Below are 18,358 nucleotides of genomic sequence, written 5' to 3'. Positions count from 1 at the left end.
AAGAAAAAATAATTTTGCACAGTTTCTGTCAAAATCCATCCTTATCAAATTGATAGCTCACAAAACCGTTGATTATTTGAAGAATTACTGTGTGTAAGTGATGAAAAAGTATGCAAACACTGTCAAAAATGTCCACAAAGTTCAAATCATGCATTGGAGTGAAGCACATGATCGGCAACTTCGGCTAAGGGTCATCAGGAAAGTCAAGTCTCATACCAGCACTTTTAATTTTCAATAAGCGAAAAACAAAGGGTAGATCGCTGAAATTAAAAAAAAATTCTCCGATAAGCTGAAAGTGTTGCCTAGTTATGAGTCATTCAAACCTAACCTCAAACAACAATTTTTTGCTAGTTCCACAGCTCGTAAGCTGTATAGCCTATTATACTTAACGATCAATCTCATGATGGTTTTGCTTCGTTATTGCCAGATTTTGCCAGCAGAAATTCCACTAAAAGCGCTCAAAAAGTGGCTCAAAAATAATCATGTTTGATAATTTCGAAAAAGCTGTACCCACTAAATTGCCCTCAGTTTCTTTTAAAAGAGAAGTATTGGTCCGAAAAGTAGCAGAAATTGAAGAAGGTGGATGTAGCCATCGAAAATACAGATTAGACAAAGTATTAGTTTGAAAAACTGATCATTATAATGACTGAAAAAACTGTGCGTTGGCCGATGGGAGGTACCAAGTATAAAGTAGAATTTATTCTTACAAAAAAACTAAAAACAATTTTTTCCAAATTTTTTCATGAATTATCATAAGATGATGTTCATTTCCTTCATAGAAAGTATTTAGATCAAATGAAAGGTTTTTGAGATACATCCATTCGTAACTGTCTCATTTCTTAAAGAACTAAGCTTTATTCGGAAAACTATTATCAAAATATTGAAAATGCATATCATCTCGAAAAACTTGGTCCAAATTTGATATGAAATGCAAAACCAAATTATTTAGTATTTCAAAGCAATTTTTCATTTCTGATATCTTATGATTATTCAAAAATAGGAATAAAATTTTTGTTATTGGAATTATGTAATCACAACCTCCGAAATTGGTTTGATTTTATTTAACATTTAATATTCAGATTTTAATTTCTTTGAGCAAGTGAGAAAGTTTTGAAAAAAATTCAGCAGAATTTTTGAATTTGGGATGGGTTTTTGAGGTTTTGGCATTAGTTTTTAGTCTAGATTGTTACTTTTGATTAACCTTACTCTATTTTCATGATTTGGTTCTGAATTTAAAATTTTGAGTGTAGAGTAGAATACCTCGCTTGCCTTTTTGGATCCTCATGGGGGAGGGGGGGATTTAACCCCCAAACTCCTCCCCCCCGTTCCTACGGCCATTGTTGAGATTGTGGCTTTAACCATGGTGATCAAAGTTACTCCTAAAAATGAAATCTGGTATTGTAACAAACATTTATTTAGTTATAGCCGCTAATGTCGTTTTAATATTCTGCTATCAATGATCATGCATTGCACATCTTTACCTCAGTAAGTTTTTTTTTTAACTTTTTAGTGAAAGAAAGCAACGTCTTCCAAAATATTCGAAAATGAATTAAAAAAGTGATCAATGTTCCCCCAGTTTACGGTACTTTCTGAACATTCACAAGTCAGCGTAAACTACCGCTAACATATGATTGTCAGATTGCTCGATTTTACCTGGACTAGCCCGAACGTGTGACACAAAATTTTGGAAAAGTCCGGATTATTTTGCAAAATTAGATAAAAAATCAAACCGAGCTTTTATTTTTACTCCCTATAACAAAATTTTATGGTAAGCTTTATCTCGGTCCATAAGCACAAGTTGTTTCTTTCACCCCACTCTCTTTTTATGCCTATGCATTGACTACTGGAACCTGGCCGGCGCCGTTATTGATGATTGAAGAGAAAACATTAGTTTTTGGAATTGGTATTGTTGCTAGTCCCGAATATAATTCTTTTCACCTTTGCACAAAATCACAGAGTAGCAGCCGCTCGGCTGACCCAGGCCTAAAAGATGGAGTTTGACATGCAAAATAAAATTAAAAATATAATGATCGAAGTGTTGAAATTTTATTACTATGTATTGAAAAAATTACCAATCGCTTATTGTATTATAGGAAACTAGCTGACCCGGTAAACTTCGTTTTACCATTAAATACATAAATCGTAATAAATGTTTCATTTCATCTTCACGTGTTCAACTTCATCGTGTTCGTGAATCGATTTATATGAAAATCGTATCAAAATTGTACGGCTTGTGTCCCATTTGAAGTTGATTGTGTAAGGGGACCCCTCTTCCATAAAAAGTAAGATTCTTGAAAGTATTATACAAACCATCTCTGATCCGAAAAACCCTCGGATACCAAATTTCACTTAATTCCGACCGACCACGTATGATGGTGTTACAAAGAAAACGCCTCCATTTTTATATATAAGACTAGCTGACCCGGTGTGCTTTGCTACAACTTTCAAAATCAAATGATATTTTCAGAATTTTCTCAAATTTTTATTGTTTTGTTGGCATTATTTTAAATCAAATTATAACATCATTCATAAGCAACCGCTATAAAATGAGAGCTGCAGCTGGAGTTTCGAATTGCAACACAAATATAACTTAAACTAAGATTCTCAATCTTGATCTATAAATTTGTGTTAAAGATCTGATAAATTAAATCTGTTTTTTAAAGCTTCGCCCTAAAAAAGGAGGGTCTGACATTAATCGTACGCAAACAATCCAACTTATAAAATATGGTTGTTTTTGCTTGCTTTCCCCCTTTTTATGTTCCACTGAAAAAAGGTGGGGCTTGAATTTATAATAGAAACATTTTTCGTATCCAAATACCCTCACATGCAAAATATGGTTCAATTTGCTCGATCAGCCCTTCAGTTATACTGAAAATTATAAGGGAGACCTCTTCTCTCCCTTTTCATTCAACTTTTTGAAGGAGTGAGGGATACCAAATATTCATAGAAGCATTTCTCGTACCCAAATATCGTTCTATGTCATATTAGGTTCCATTTGCTGTTGTAGTTCTTGAGTTAGGCAATAAAAATTGTTTGAAACTTCCCTCCCTCTTTCCTTTCTCCCCGCAGGAAGAAGGAAGGGGTCTTAAACAATCATTAGAACATGTCACGTTCCCAAATACCCACCCTTGCCAAATTTGGTTCCATTTACTTAATTAGTTTTTGAGTTATGAAAAAAAATTATAAGAGCCCCCCCACTTTATATCTACCTACTGGAAAGAGGGAGGGGTCTCAAATAATCATAGAAATATTTTTCGTATCCAAATACCTCCCCATGCTAAATTTGGTTCCATTTGCTTTATTAGTTTTTTAATTATGTAAAAAAATATGAAAGAGGCCCCTCCCCCTTTCAACTGGAAAGAAAGAGAGGTCTCAAATAATCATTGAAATATTTTTTGTATCAAAATACCTTCCCATGCCAAATTTGGTTCCAATATCTTGATTAGTTTTCGAGTTATATGAAAAATTGTAAGGCAGCCCCCCTCCCCCCCTTCCTATCACTCCACTGAGAGGAGGGAGGGGTACCAAATATTCATAAAAATGTTTCTCGTTCCCAAATACCACACCATGCCAAATTTGATACCATTTGCTTGATTGGTTCTCGAGTTATGCAAAAAATTGTCTTTTGTTTGGGAGGCCCCTCCCCCCTTCCTGTTAGAGGGAGGGGTCCCAAACCATAATAGAAACCTTCCCCGGCCTCCAATACTCCCACCTGCCAAGTTTCACGAAAATCGGTTCAGTAGTTTTTGAGTCTATAGGGAACAGACAGAAAGATCGACAGACAGACAGACAGAAATTCATTTTTATATATATAGATATTTTGTTAACATTAATTATAAAGCATTTCGTGTTCAATGGTTTTAGGTGGGTGTGAGTAATCAATCAAGTTATTCTAAGCTAATGCTAAAATCAATTCAAATACTCAAACTTTGTCTAGGGGTCTAGGGTTTCCCTTAAATTTTATTAGAGTGAAACTATTCGGAAGACCTTAGCTTAAAATTTTACTTTTTAATTCCGATTTATTTTTACTTAATCCTGTCTCGGCTAGCACTTAAAATTGGTCTAAATTTTCCTATTATATGATAGATTTTCAGTATTAAAGTACAAATTAAAGTACAAGTCATCATATTCACATGTGGAAATGAAAAAATAAACAAAACAAACGCCTCTACAGCCTGCACATGTGAGATCGTCCAAAAATAATAAAAAAAACAAATCCTATACACCTAACCGAGTCCATCCATCCACGTGCTTTTTTGCCTGCTTCCGCCCGCCAATCAGTCGGTTCAAGCGGTTGGTCGGGGTCGCGGTCGAGTTTGACGCTCTCTGCTGCTGAGGTGAGTTACCACCCGAAAACGGATCATGCGCGTTCCGACTTTCGTCGATTTTGATTCCTTAGAACAGCTGACTGCTGGGATCCGGGCACTCACTGATTGTGGGTCCCCTCGGTTTGCATCCAACCCCAGCGTCGGTTTCCTTCCAAACTGGGACACATCCTTCAGCTGGTTTGCTGGTCTGCTGCCGGTATCTCATGGCCGGTGCGTTTTTGGATTCTCGATGTGATTCCGGGATTCTCCCAATTCCTATCATCATCATCATCTAACGGCTGGCTCGACGTCGTCCTATTCGTTGGGCCCAGTTTGCCGTGTGCTTTTGAGGCGTCGTGGTCGTGGTCGTCGTCTTCGTTTTCGTCTTCTAAGAGCCCTCTCATCTCGAGCTGATCCGCAGCTTGGAAACGGACGTCCGTCGTTGCAGTGCAGTGCGGTGCGCATTTTTTTTTTCTTGGCGGCGTCGTGCGTGAGCGTGTGACAAGACGCCGGATTGCGTGTGCAGGTTGTGTCGTTTTCCAGAGGTGTCTACGCGAGCGAGGTGGATCCACCGGTGGATTACTTCCGGTTTCGAGAGTGATTATCTTCCGGAATATTTCGGAGCGTGATTCACGTGCAAGACGCGTCGTCGTCGTCGTCATCGGAAGTTCTCGAATCGATTGTAAAGTTGTGTATTTGGGGTGCTGGAGGAAGTTCACGCTCAATGTGTCCGGACCACCTTTAAGGATTCCGGCGAATGCTGATCCCCATGTGGCTTTGGCGGAAAAGTTTCTCGGAGCTCTCAAGGATTGAAACGTTCCTGGATAACGAAGGCCGGCAAGGGGCTTAAGCTGTGTGGGGAAGGTCCGGAAAAGTCTAACCGGAACGCAAATGCAGGCACTTTGCAATTCAAATATTTGCCTCGGCTTCGTTGAAAATGCAGTATCATCTTCCGTTCAGGTATCGCTTGGGCCTTCTCGTGAAGTGAATGTTGTGATACAGTTTCCTTTACTTGGTCTGATGGCAGCATCGATGCTGAAGCCCTGAACGAGAAACGTCTCAAAGGGAGGGCTCGAATTAACTTGTTGGCCTTTCGGATAGAAGTGTGTTACATAGCAGCAGTAACCAAATGTATTCCACCTCAAACGTGTAACAGAGAGAGAAAAAAGGAATCGAAAGTGATTTGCATGGTGTCTACATATCGGAAAATTGGGAAAAGTTCCTCGGACCAGACCAACCTCAGCCCAAGGATTACCAAGTCAAAACCAACGTTGAAGTTTGTTGCTGCAGCAAGAAACTTTTCACGTTACAACAGTCAATTACCCGAACGGCTAAGCTTGGATTACATGCATACCGAAAACATATCATCAAGAGGTGCACCGAAATTGGAATACTCCTAAGAAGGAGTCTTCCGGTTGGATTTTTTTTATTCCACACCTAAACCTGTGTTAGAGTGTTGAAAGGTGTTTTCCTGTTTTCCCAAGGAAAGGAAATCCAAATGATAGTGCTCGAATTTCTTCGCTTTGGCTTGTTGGCCTCAAGGCTATGAATAAGAAATTTCCTCCCAATCCAAGGGATAATCAACCAGGATTACGGCACGCGTTTCACTGAAACGGAAAAACAAAACCAAATCCCAGAGAAAAAAATTAAGCCATTTGACAACCGATACATATCATCAAAACAAGTGATAGTGAGTAAGTGTGTGTGTTTCGTTTTTTTGCTGCTGAGTAAGTAGCTGGAAGCAATATTGAATCAGTGACTGATGTGAATTAATTGTTTTTTTTTCTATTGAAAATAATTCTTCATATTTCACTTTTTGTGCTTGGAAAAACAAAATGCTTTGATTAGTATTTGAAGAAATAAATCGTGCAAATGGTGTTATAGTTAATCGAAACGTGTTTATTGTGGTGCTTTAATACATTCCAGTAGTCTGGTTTGCTCAACATAATACATATCATTAGGATTAATTCTGCGGGAAGTAATAAACAAAAATATCTCTTATTGAGATACAAAAAAAAAATCAAATCACTCTGGATTATAACGGACATTTTCTCTGGAAGCAGATCTGTGCTGTTGAAGGTAAGAATCCTAGGCTTTAAATTCATCGTTCAAACCAACTGTGACCACAAAAGTTTTTTTTTCAAATTTTCTATGATATCATACAACAAGTTAAATTCGCATATTGGTTCTCATTTAGTAATATTTCTGAAGGAATACGCAAGGGAACAGAATTTTTGGTGCCTTTGTTTTTATAACCAATTTTGGAAGATTTTTACGACCTTCATTCAAGTCATTCTTCAGATTTTGTCTTTCATCAACAGATTCAGTGATATAGAGTGTGAATATTTGAAAATTTATCAGTTCTTAGACAAATCGATTTTTGACAACTGACGAACTTACTACGAGAAAACTGAAAGCTGGTTTTGAATTTATGTTTATTCTTTCATTCAAACAAAAGTTCCGAACTTGTCTAGTAATTTTGGTATGGGAATGAAAACACATTAAAAAGTTTAAACTCAACAATTTTTAGAAATTTGAATTCATGGAAGGTTTTGATTTTTGAATTTCTATCTCAGGGATATATTATGTGATATTGATGATTTCAACTCGTTTGACAACTTTATAATAAGAATGCAAAACGATTTGCGGAATGCCTAAAGAAATATCATAGATTTGATTTGGTTAAAATCTGCTTTGAAATTGTGTCAATATTCCTGTATTCTGCAGAATCACGAAAATATTAACAAAAGGAAAACTTCCTTAAAACCTTTTCTTGAAAGTCAAAACCAATTCTTTTTATAAAAAAAAGTGCACAAATTTTTAAAAGAGTTTTTCCATGTTTTCACACACTATTACAAAAACAAGAGCTGATAGAAAAAATACTTATTATAATATTAGAAACACTAGTTTACAAAATTTGAAAAAAATCGTGAACTTGATTGACTGACCAATATTTTTAATGTGAAATCGGGCGCTGAATTTAAAAATAAAATTCAACAAAATCTTAGTAGAGTCGTTTTTGAGTTATGCTCCAAAGATTTATCATGTTTCATTCTTCCTATACTATGATAAGTGTACGGTTCGTTAAATAATTAAAAACTGAAAAAAAAACTGTAAAGGAAAGTAGCCATAATTTCTTCAATTTTCAACCGATTTTGATAAATTACCACTTGAAATCTTTGTTTTAAATTGACATTTAGGGGCAGAGGAAAATAACATTTTTTAAATGTTACCATCGAGTCTAAAACTTTCGCCGAAAAAAAATTTTCTCTAAAAAGTGCGATTTTTTTAATTTTTTCTATCATAAAGTCACTAATATCAACAATACTGTTGATCATACGCAAAAACAGTATTTAAATAATCGATAGAAAATGAATTCACCTTCAATATGCAAAAGAGGGATTTCAAATTACTGTTTTGCAGTCTGAGATATTTTAATCTAAGGGCAAGAACTTTTTCTATTTTACCCAATTATCATATTTGGAGTATAACTCAAAAACGATTCTACTGAGATTTTTTTAAACTTCTTTTCGGATTCAGCGTCAAATTTCACATTAATAATGACCTTCAGTTTACTAAGTTCAAAAATGCTGTAAAGTAGTGAAATTAGCGCCTCCAACTCAGTTCGAATAAGCTCTTTTCTACTTTGCATTTCGGAGGAATGTAAATTTGGTTGCTTTGCTATGAAATGATTTTTAATTTAACATTCACATGAAGATTGACAGAATTTTTTCGCAACGTATCCGGACCGAATCCAGGCATTTGAATTTAAAATTTTTGTTAAAAAATCCGGGCAATATCTGGGCAAATTAGGTCAAAATCTTATCAAATCCTCAACATAAATTAAGAAAAAAATTGATATTATATTTTCGTTTAAGCTCATCAGCAGATTAAAATCATTTTAATGGCTTCCAAAAAACCTTTCATAATTGATTTTACAAAACTTGCTCAAATAATTTTTTTATAGGCAAAAATAACAAAAATTTAGAGCGCAATTTGTTTTTTTTTGCCTGATTTGGCAAATAAAATTGATATAACTGGACAAATCAAGCCTTCAATGAAATTTGGCAAATTTTGTATTAAATATCCGGGCAAAAACCGAATAAAACCGGGAAATCTGGCAACCTTAATTTATATACATTTTTCAAAATAATCCCTTAATACCAAAGTTTAATGTTGCAATGAAAAAAAATAAATAAGAGCTTGATTTCGAAACAAAACTTACCTTACATCTAAAGATGCTAAGATTTTGAGAGCAAATCTAATTCTGAAGTAATTTAATGTCAAAAATTTTAATGTAGTATAAGAGTTGATCTATAAGCTCTAGTTTCTCTATTTATGATAAAATCAGTCGGGTTTATTCGATGAACATAAATTAATTTTTTTTAAAAACTGATTTTTAATGAATATATTTTTCTCAACTTGAATCACTTTTTTATAACTTAAATGTTCTCGATCTAGAGATATAAGTTTTGAAGATGTTTATAGAAAAATGTATCCTCGATTATTTCCATGGCATCACCAGATAGCAAATCTGAATTCATGAATTGGTTTTCATTTAAGTTTTAAATTAACTCCATAAATATTAAAATTCGCTATCTTTAGCTAAAGTTAGATTATATTAGATTAGATTATATTAGATTAGATTATATAGAAAATATATGGCATTTTAGAAATTTCCGATTTTATTTACCATTTCAAGGCACGAGTACCAAAAAGATTGTGAAATTTCACAAATAAAAAAATACCATGTTGTAGGGATGAGAATTGTAGGGATGAGGTGAAGGATATGCAGAAATTATATAAAATTTATTTCAAAATTAAATAAAATAATAGTTGTATTCGGCCACACTGAAGATGAATAAAATAAAATAAATTTCATTGTCAACACTAGGCAAACAAACAAAACAAAGTCAGTCATTAATCTATTCTTGTGAGCGACAGACGTGTCTAAGTGAAGGTCTGAATTAAGATTCGTAAAATCACGACAACGGCGTGGTTGGTAGAATGAGCACAAATTGAGCAGATATTTTACACGTTCGTCGCCACGGCACCCATATTCGGGTGACGGGTGTATTTCCTGGGGGGCCCCGTCACATCAAAAAGCGTGTGACGCTCTCTTACTAGAGTTTACCGCTCAGCTTCGCCACAAGTTTCAAATATAGGAGTTCTCTCTCTTTGCTTTCTCTCTCTGAAAATTTCTTTGGGCCCGGCTAGTAAAACTACCAAAATGAGCGTGGCGACGAATGTATTAAGGCTGCTTCTGCTGATTGTTTTGATTTGGTCTTCCGGTGGAATAAGACGGAATTGGCTTAAGAAGCGCAGATATTTAAGGCTGATTCTGCTGATTGTTTTGATTTGATCTTACGGTGCAATAAGATGGAATTGGCTTTAGAAGCGCAGATATTTAGGGCAGATTTTCAGGCAGCTTCTGCTGATTGTTTACTTTGAATAAGCTTTCCGGTGAAAAAAAAACGAAATTGGCGTGGGAAGTTGATTTGGTCTTCCGGAGGAAAAAATGGTTTGGCTTTGGAAGCGCAGATTTTTAAGGCTGCTGCTGCTAGTTGTTTATTTTGGTTTGACTTTCCGGTAAAAAAAAAACAGAATTGGCTTAATAAGCAGGCTGATTGTTTGTTATGAAAAGACGGAATGGCTTTTGTAGCGCAGATTTTCAGGGCTGTTGCGTCTAATTGTTTGCTTTGATTTGACCTTGAGGGGAAAAAGCTGGAATTGGCTTTGAAAGCGCAGATTTTTAAGGCTGCTGTTGTTGATTGGCTGCTTCGATTTGACCTTCCAGTGAAAGAAAAAAACGGAATTGGGTGAGGAAGTACAGCTTTTTAAGGAATGTGGAATATGGAATAAAAATTAAGGATATTTGGTAAACAAAATTTTGTTCTAGAGGGAAAAAAAATCCAAATGTCGACGCGTAAAAAGTTTTAATTTAGAATAGAGGTGAGAAAAAATGTAGGGATGAGGTGAATGGTATGCAGAAAATATATCAAATTTAATTAAAAATTAAAAAAAATAAAAAAATAGTTGTATTCGGCAACACTAAATATAAATAAAATAAAATAAATTTCTAGGGCAACATTTGCTTTTTTGGCAACACTAGGCAAACAAACAAAATAAAGTCAGTTATCATCATAATCCATTCTTGTGAGCGACAGACGTGTCTAAGTGAATCTCTGAATTGAGATTCGTAAAATCACGTAACATATTAATAGATTTTTTATTTTTGATTTTATCTGCAATCTGTATATTATAATATTACAGTATTACTATTTCCATAAAAAATCCAGGTAAAATCTGGGCACATTTGGCCAAAACCACGAAATTATTTATTCAATAAAAATAGAGAAAAAAAACACTAGAAATATTTATTATTGCCACCCAAACACAAAAGCAGTTATTAAATCGAATTTTGGGCTTACAAAAAACCGTTTATGACGATTTAGATAAAACATACCTGTCTCATTGCCATTTTTGGATCATTTCCTATACCGCATCTCAAAGCTAAGAGTTTTTCCTTCAAGATGTCTTACACCAGGTGGTCCTTCAAGTAAAGGCCTGTGAATATGATAGGCGAGTTTTCTTGGCCTCAAAGCCCAAAAAGCGAAAAATACAGCTTTTAACAGCTGTTTAACCATTGCCGGTCGATTTAGGGGAATTCGTCTATCTCCAGGTAAATTTAAAACATAATCTCTCCTTTAAAAAAAATGAAAACATTTTTCGTACTCGAATACTTTTTCTTTGAGATTTGGTTTCATTTGTTTGATAAGTTTTCAAGTTAAACAAAAAAATGTGGAAGGTAAAAAGGGTGTTTTAAAAATCATAGAACCATTTCTCGTACCTTTATAATCTCCCCTGAAAATTCGGTAAATTATTTTTGATGAGCTCTTGAATCGAAACAAACGTATGGCACCTCTCTTGTACTTAAATACTCTTCCAAATTTGTTATCATCTGCTAGATTAGCACTTAAGTTATTGAAAAAAAAAATGAATTGGAGCATCCCTTACCCCTTCCTTTTGAATCAGGTAAAGCAGGAAGAAGCCTTTAAATCTGAATAATTAGTTATAGAGTGATACAAAAATATTGTTTGAGAATCTCCCTCCACCTTTCCCTCTTCCCGTTGGAGAGGGGGAGAGGTCTCGAAACATTTAAAACAACATTTCTCGTACTCGAATTGACGAATTTACTTCCATGATAAATTTGTATTTTTGTTCGATTAGTTCTCTTGTTATACTTAAAACTATATGGGAGACTTCTCCCCTTCTTATCCCCCCCTCCCAGTGGTCTCAAACATCGTAGAAACTTGACTCGTAACCTTATGTTTTCATACGTGAAATTTGGACTCATTTGCATGGTTAGTTATCGAGTAATATATTAAATTGTATTGAGACCACCTCCCCCCTTTGTTTCTCCTCAATCGAAGAGGGTGGAGAACAAGTAATCATAGAAACTTTTCTCGTACCCAAATGACCACCCATGTCATATTTGGTTCCATTAGCTTGATTAGTTCTCGAATTTTGCAAAGGGGGAGACCCTTCCCCCTTTTCTATTTTTACACTAGAAGGAGGGAGGAGTCTCAAACATTCTTTAAAATTTTCTTCCAAACTATAGACCCTCGCATGTCAAGTTTGGTTCCGTTTGCTTGATTAGTTTTCGAAATGTGTGAAAAATTGTATAAAGCTTAGTCCTTTTAGAAATGGGACACTTTCATTTGCCAATAGCTCGTTAACTAGTTATTGGATATTAAAAATTTTGACAGCATTTTGTTGCCTGTAAAAAGTACTATTTGACCTATTTTTTTCAAAATTTAAAATTTACGCGTTTTTTAGATATGTACGATGCAAGAGAAAAAGAAAAAAATAATTTTGCACAGTTTCCTATAAAATTCGTCATTATCAAATTGATAGCTGACAAAACCGTCGATTATTCAAAGAATTACTGAGCTTTTGTGGTGGATAAGCATGCAAACACTGTCAATAATGTCCACAAAGTTCAAATCAAGCATTGAAGTGAAGCAAATGATCGGCAACAACGGTTAAGGATCATCAAAGAAGTCAAGTCTCATACCAGCATTTTTAATTTTCAATAAACGAAAAACTAAGGGTAGATCGCTGAAATGTCCAAAACAATTTTCTGCGATTAACTGAAAGTGTTGCGTAGTGATGACTCATTGAAATCCAACCTCAAACAACCATTTTTTGATGGTTCCAAAGCTCTTAAGCTGTGAAACCGGTATCGAAAAAAAACGTTCAAAAATGTGGTCAAAAATAATCAAATTTGTTCATTTCGAAACAACTGTATCCACTAAAATGGTTCCAGTTTCCAGTTTCCAGAGAAGTATTGAACCAAAAAGTATCAGAAATTGAAGAAAGAGGGTGAAGCCACCTAAAATATAGATTTTACGAAGTATAAGTTGGAGAAACTGATCAATACCATGACTAAAAAAGTGTGCGCCGGCCAATGGGAGATACCAAGAATAAAGTAGAAATTTCTTTAACAAAAAACGGTAAATATTTTTTTTCAAATTTTTTCATGAAAGATCATAACATTACCTTCTTTTTCTTCATAGAAAGTATTTGGTTCAAACGAATGGTTTTTGAGATACAGGCATTCGTAACTGTCCCATTTCTAAAAGAACTAAGCTTTAGGAGCACCCCTCCCCTTTTCCAATCTTCCCGCTGGGAAAAAAAGAGGCGTATCAAACCATCATAGAAGCATTACTCATACAAAAAAAAATCTCATGCCAAATTTGGCACCATTTGCATGATCAGTTCTCGAGTTATTTAGACTTGTTACTTTTATTTGAGAGATCCCCTCTCCCCTTCCAGTAAGAGGGTGTTGTATCAAACTATAATAGAAACCCTCACCGGCCTTCAATACCCCAAGTTTCACACAAATCGGTTCAGTAGCTTCCGAGTCTATAGGGAACAGACAGACAGAAAGACATAAATCCATTATTTTATATATAGATGTTCTGATTTCAAAAGTTCGTCATTGTTATGACAAATCGATACAATTATTTCAAATCATTTAAAAACTAAATTAAAATTGTTCTGAAGGACATTGAGATAAACGTTTTCTCAATACAACAAAAAAAAACTGTTTGAGATATTTGTTTTAAATTTTTTTACATTATTTCAATTGCAAGGCTTCCAAAGTAAAATTATAAAAAAAAACAAAAAAAACAGTTGAGAAGTTATTTTTATTATTCTTACTTAAAAAAAATTAAAATCGAGATTTATTTTTGCGTTAATTAACAAGATTTATCAATTATTTTCAAAGGAATTTTTTTTTTATAAAGAAACTCTATTCGGAAACGTTATTCGCTTGAAAGTCTATCGATTTCCAAGGTAGCCTAGCGCTTTTGGATTTCTAAATTAGTATTCTTCTGATATCGAGCGCCAAAATTCCCCGGAAACCCGAACTCTGGGGCAAGAAATTCATAAATAACTTTCCCCGAAAAACGATCCTCACGAAGTAAACCTGAATGAAAACGTCTACCAATTGAGACGACTCAATGTTGGCCGGATGCCGGAAATAATCTCCTTTCACCTTGTTCTTCACACGGTTTCCCTTCTTTTGGCACCTCCACTTCTAAGCATAATAATAATAGTAATACGTCAGTCGGTGCTTCCAAAAAAACCCAACAAAACGCTTCCTAACCCGTCTCGATCCAAATCGGAAGCAGTTTTACCGTAATTGATGAAACAACTTCCCGTCAACCGCAAACCGACAAAATTGGAGAAAATTAAGCTAAAGGCACCAGGAAAAAAAATGGAAACAAAATTCGACTGGCCCACCAATTAATCATCCTTAGTTTCGGACTTGCTTTGCATTAGCATTTTGGCCGTCTTCGGCTTCGTTCTTCATTGACCATTAAGAAGCTACCGATAGGCCGTTGTTGTGGAATCCCGTGCCAAAGTGGCAAACCAATCCGCATCGAATTATTTAACGATAAACCTTTGCACCAAAAATCCCTTCCCGTTTTTTTCAGGGGCCTAATGGAAAAGTCATACCCGGTACCCGGAAAAGGAAAAAAAAACTTAAACGGAAAATCGGTTCCGAGAAAAAGCGATCAGAAAACTAGCTTTTGCCCGGTCCGGTCACTTTAGATTGGCTCACCTGGCCCCTAGTAGAACGAGAACGAAAGCTATTTCGATTGCGTGATAAAGTGCGATTGGAATAGTAAACGATTTCCTCGTTTTGTAAAGTGATATGATTGGGAGAAGAAAAAAAACTCATTTGCACTTTTTTGGAGAAAAAGGTGATTTCGAATGAATGGGATCAAAATTCTGTTTTTTAGTATTTGAGTAAGGCTATGATCATTTAGAATCCGGGCAGTTACAAACGTGTGTATTTTAAAAAAATATTCATTTGATCGAAAAATGATATTTAATGTAAAAATATTTAAAACAATAATTTATTGTTGATTTCAAGAATTATTCTTACTTTATCATAAAAGCTCTTTTTTGTCGTTGCACGCTTTTTTCATTCATGTATTGATCAATTATTTTTACCACAGAAGCAACACCTTTGCAAAATCATGATATTTTACACAAATTCACGTGGATAAACCATTTAGAATCTGGTTGGAACCTTGTCCATATTGCGTAAAAACCGGTTGCACAGATTGCGATCCTTGGAAACGGCTCTTATGGATAGTTAAGAGGTCTGCATTCAGTTATTCCCAATAACCATAGACTTTTTACCATAGTTGAGATCAAGGGTTTCACTACGATGCTTGGTTTGAACTTCGTGAGCATGAGAATGCATTCTTATACTTCTTAAACATTTGGGCCAAAAACATATTCAGAAAAAATCAACAGAGAATATCACACTAAATCTTTAGGTCTTTCTTTGTTTTAGTTTTTTTTTTTATTCAAATAAGTGTTTTTTCTGGATTGTTTACAAAATAATGAGAAACTGAGGATTAAAAACGCACTGTATTTTCGTTCATAAGCTCGTGCTGTATCTGAATCTAAGTCCGATCGATTTTCCGGACATTTCCACTAAAGGAAAAACTATTTTCATATCTTTGGTTTATATAGGAGGAAGGATATTGAATTTTTTCACCGTTTATACACTTTTTACCCCATTGTACATTAAAAAATACTTTCCTTTACTGAAAATGTTCGGAAAATCCATTAATCGTTGTTTCAGACGCCGCACGAGCATACGAACGAAGTTATAGTGCCATTTTAACTCCCAATTCATCTATGTTTTGTAAACAATCCAGAAAAAAACTAATTCATACTTGAAAATTTTGAACCAAAATAGACCTATCTTGTGTGTTTTTTTTTCGAAGAATCCAATGAAGGCTGTTTGAGTCACCGAGAGAAAATGAAGTTATGACTGTTTTTACCCTTAATTTCTCTACATTTTTCAATTATTTTCGAAAAAAGAATTTTCGGACTGAAAAATTTTTGAACAAAATGGGACCAATCTTGTGTTTTTTTCCCAAGCAATCGAATGAATGCTGTTTTAGCCACTGCACGGATTGGAAAGTGGAGTTATGGCTGTTTCATTCTCAATTCCAGTAAAAATGATGGGAAATTTAGAGTAAAACAGCCATAAATCCAGTTTGCAATCCGTGCGGTGGCTCAATAAGCCTTCATTGGATTCCTTGAAAAAATTTACACAAGATACGTACCATTTGATTCATATTTTCAAGTCCGAACATGCAGTTTCCCACGCATGCGGTGGCTCAAAAAGCCTTCATTCAATTTCTCGGAAAAAATCGCATAAGATTGTGGTGATCGAGAAAGTTATTACGGTTTTCTTTCGCGCACAACAAACTATTCTTCGCAAAAGATACCTAAAGAATAACCGATATTTTTCGCATTTGGTCGAGTCCCTTTTTCGAAAAAAAAAAAAATAAAAATAAAAAAATCATTGAATATTTTGAGTGAATTACAAAGCATCTTATGGCTTCAAAATGTCAACATCAGGAATGGATCAGCGTTTTGAGTAATCACCATTAAAAAATAAATCTCGGTAAAATATACTTTTTGCTTGAAAGATTCATCTGTTGATTGTTGTTTTTAAAAATCTATGTGGATTTATTCTCTTACAAGATCTTTCAATAAGGGTTAATAACTATAAGTGAGAGCGAACCCGCTTACAAGCAACAATTAAATTAGAAATATTGAGGGTTAACAAAGACTTGTCCACTAGCAAGCCATCATTTACTCAACTTCATCCGAAAACAGTGCGGACTTGTCCTCTTGCAAGCCATCTTTTATCTTATTTCATTCAAAACCATTGGGTACTTGTCCTCTTGCTAGTCATTTTTTATTTAACTTAATTTAAAAACAATGTAGAATTGTTCTCCAAGCAATCTTTTATTTCAAAAACAATTCAAATCATTCAAATCATCATTCATTCATCATTCAAAAACAATTGGAACTTGTCCTCTTCCAAGCCATCTTTTATTTAACTTCATTCTAAAACAATGGGGACGTGTCCTCTTGCAAGCCATCTTTTTTTAAAAATTTATTCAAAAACAATGGGGACTTGTCCATCAGCAAGCCATCTTTTATTTAACTTTAATCTAAAACAGTGGGGACTTGTCCCCTTGCAAGCCATCTTTTATTCAATCTTACTAAAAAAACAATGGGACTTGTCCTCTTGCAAGCCATCTTTTATTGAATTTCATTCAAAACAGTGGGGACCTTTAATTTTACTTAATTAGGAAACAATGGGGACTTGTCCTCTAGCAAGCCATTTGTTATTTAACTTTATTTAATAAATGGGGACTTGTCCTCTTGCAAGCCGTCTTTAATTTAACTTCATTCAAAAACAATTGAGACTTGTCCTCTTGTAAGCCATCTTTTATGTAATTTTATTTAAAAACAAAGGGGACTTGTCCTCTTGCAAGCGATCTGTAATTTAACTTAACTAGAATGCAAAGGGGACTTGTCCTCTTGCAAGCCATCTTTAATTTAACTTCATTCAAAATTAATAGAGACCTATCCTCTTGCAAGCCAACTTTTATTTAGGTTTATTCAAAATAATGGGGACTTGTCCTCTTGCAAGCCATTTTTCTGAAAATGTTATTCAAAAACAATGTGGACTTGTCTATCAGCAAGCCATCTTTTATTCAACTTCATTCAAAAACAATGAGGACTTATCCACTTGCAAGTCATCTTTTATTTAACTTTATTCCAAAACAATGGGGACTTGTTCTCTTGCAAGCCATCTTTTATTCAAATTCATTCAAAACAGTTGGAACTTGTCCTCTTGCAAGCCATCTGTTATTTAATTTTATTTAATGCAATGGGGACTTGTTCTCTTGCAAGCCATCTTTAATTAAACTTCATTCAGAACAATTGAGACTCCCAGTTCAGTTTTCGTAATTTCCGTGATGGCAGAACAATAAATTATTTATTTTTAACTTCATTTTCAAGAAAAATAATAACTTTTTATCACATCTTATATAAACAGGATTAAATTGATAATGCATTCACTGTTCACTATATTCGATCATCACAGGCTTGACTAACTTCTCTCATTTCCATTTCACAACACGTCGAACAGTTTCAGCTCATATTCGGAAATGCTTAAAATGCTAATCGAAAATTTTTCTACTATTCCAACGAATTTCACGAACCCCTTGTCTGAATTCATTCAAACTGTTGCTATCATTTTTACTGTAGTTTTTTAAATTAAAATAAATCGCTTCGACCGTCAGCCATAAGGCTGCTTTAAGTCTATAATGTTTATCGTCAATCCTCCATGATAATAACTCTTCTGGATCGTTTGTATTTACTTTAAGCTTATATAAGCTTGAAATATAAGTCCAAACTGCTTGAACCGATCCACCTTGTTTTATACGATGATTGGTTGAATCTAATTCTCCACAAAAACAGTTATTAGAATGAATACCTCGAACGTTATGTACAAACATTTTTCCGTTTGTTGGTGTTAAATCATCAAATACTGTAAAAAATGCGGATTTACCATTCAAGGTAAGATAGTTCTCATTGAAGTTATCATAAATACACTCCCACAACACATCAGGAAACTTAGTTTTTTAGTTGTT

At 34.6% G+C, this 18,358-nt stretch overlaps 1 protein-coding gene across 1 annotated transcript in view; it reads left to right on the top strand.

The window, feature by feature from the left end:
* Nucleotides 1-5,780: 5,780 nt before the first annotated feature.
* Nucleotides 5,781-18,358, top strand: part of LOC129742447 (uncharacterized) — a 584,572-nt gene continuing 571,994 nt past the window's right edge. The window contains exon 1 of the mRNA XM_055734387.1: nt 5,781-6,386. The gene's annotated coding sequence lies outside the window, so the exon portion shown is untranslated. The remainder of the gene's footprint in view (nt 6,387-18,358) is intronic.

This window comes from Uranotaenia lowii, chromosome 1 (genome assembly GCF_029784155.1).
Source record: "Uranotaenia lowii strain MFRU-FL chromosome 1, ASM2978415v1, whole genome shotgun sequence".
Taxonomy (NCBI): Eukaryota; Metazoa; Arthropoda; class Insecta; order Diptera; family Culicidae; genus Uranotaenia; species Uranotaenia lowii.
This window is presented reverse-complemented; position numbering and strand designations above follow the sequence as displayed.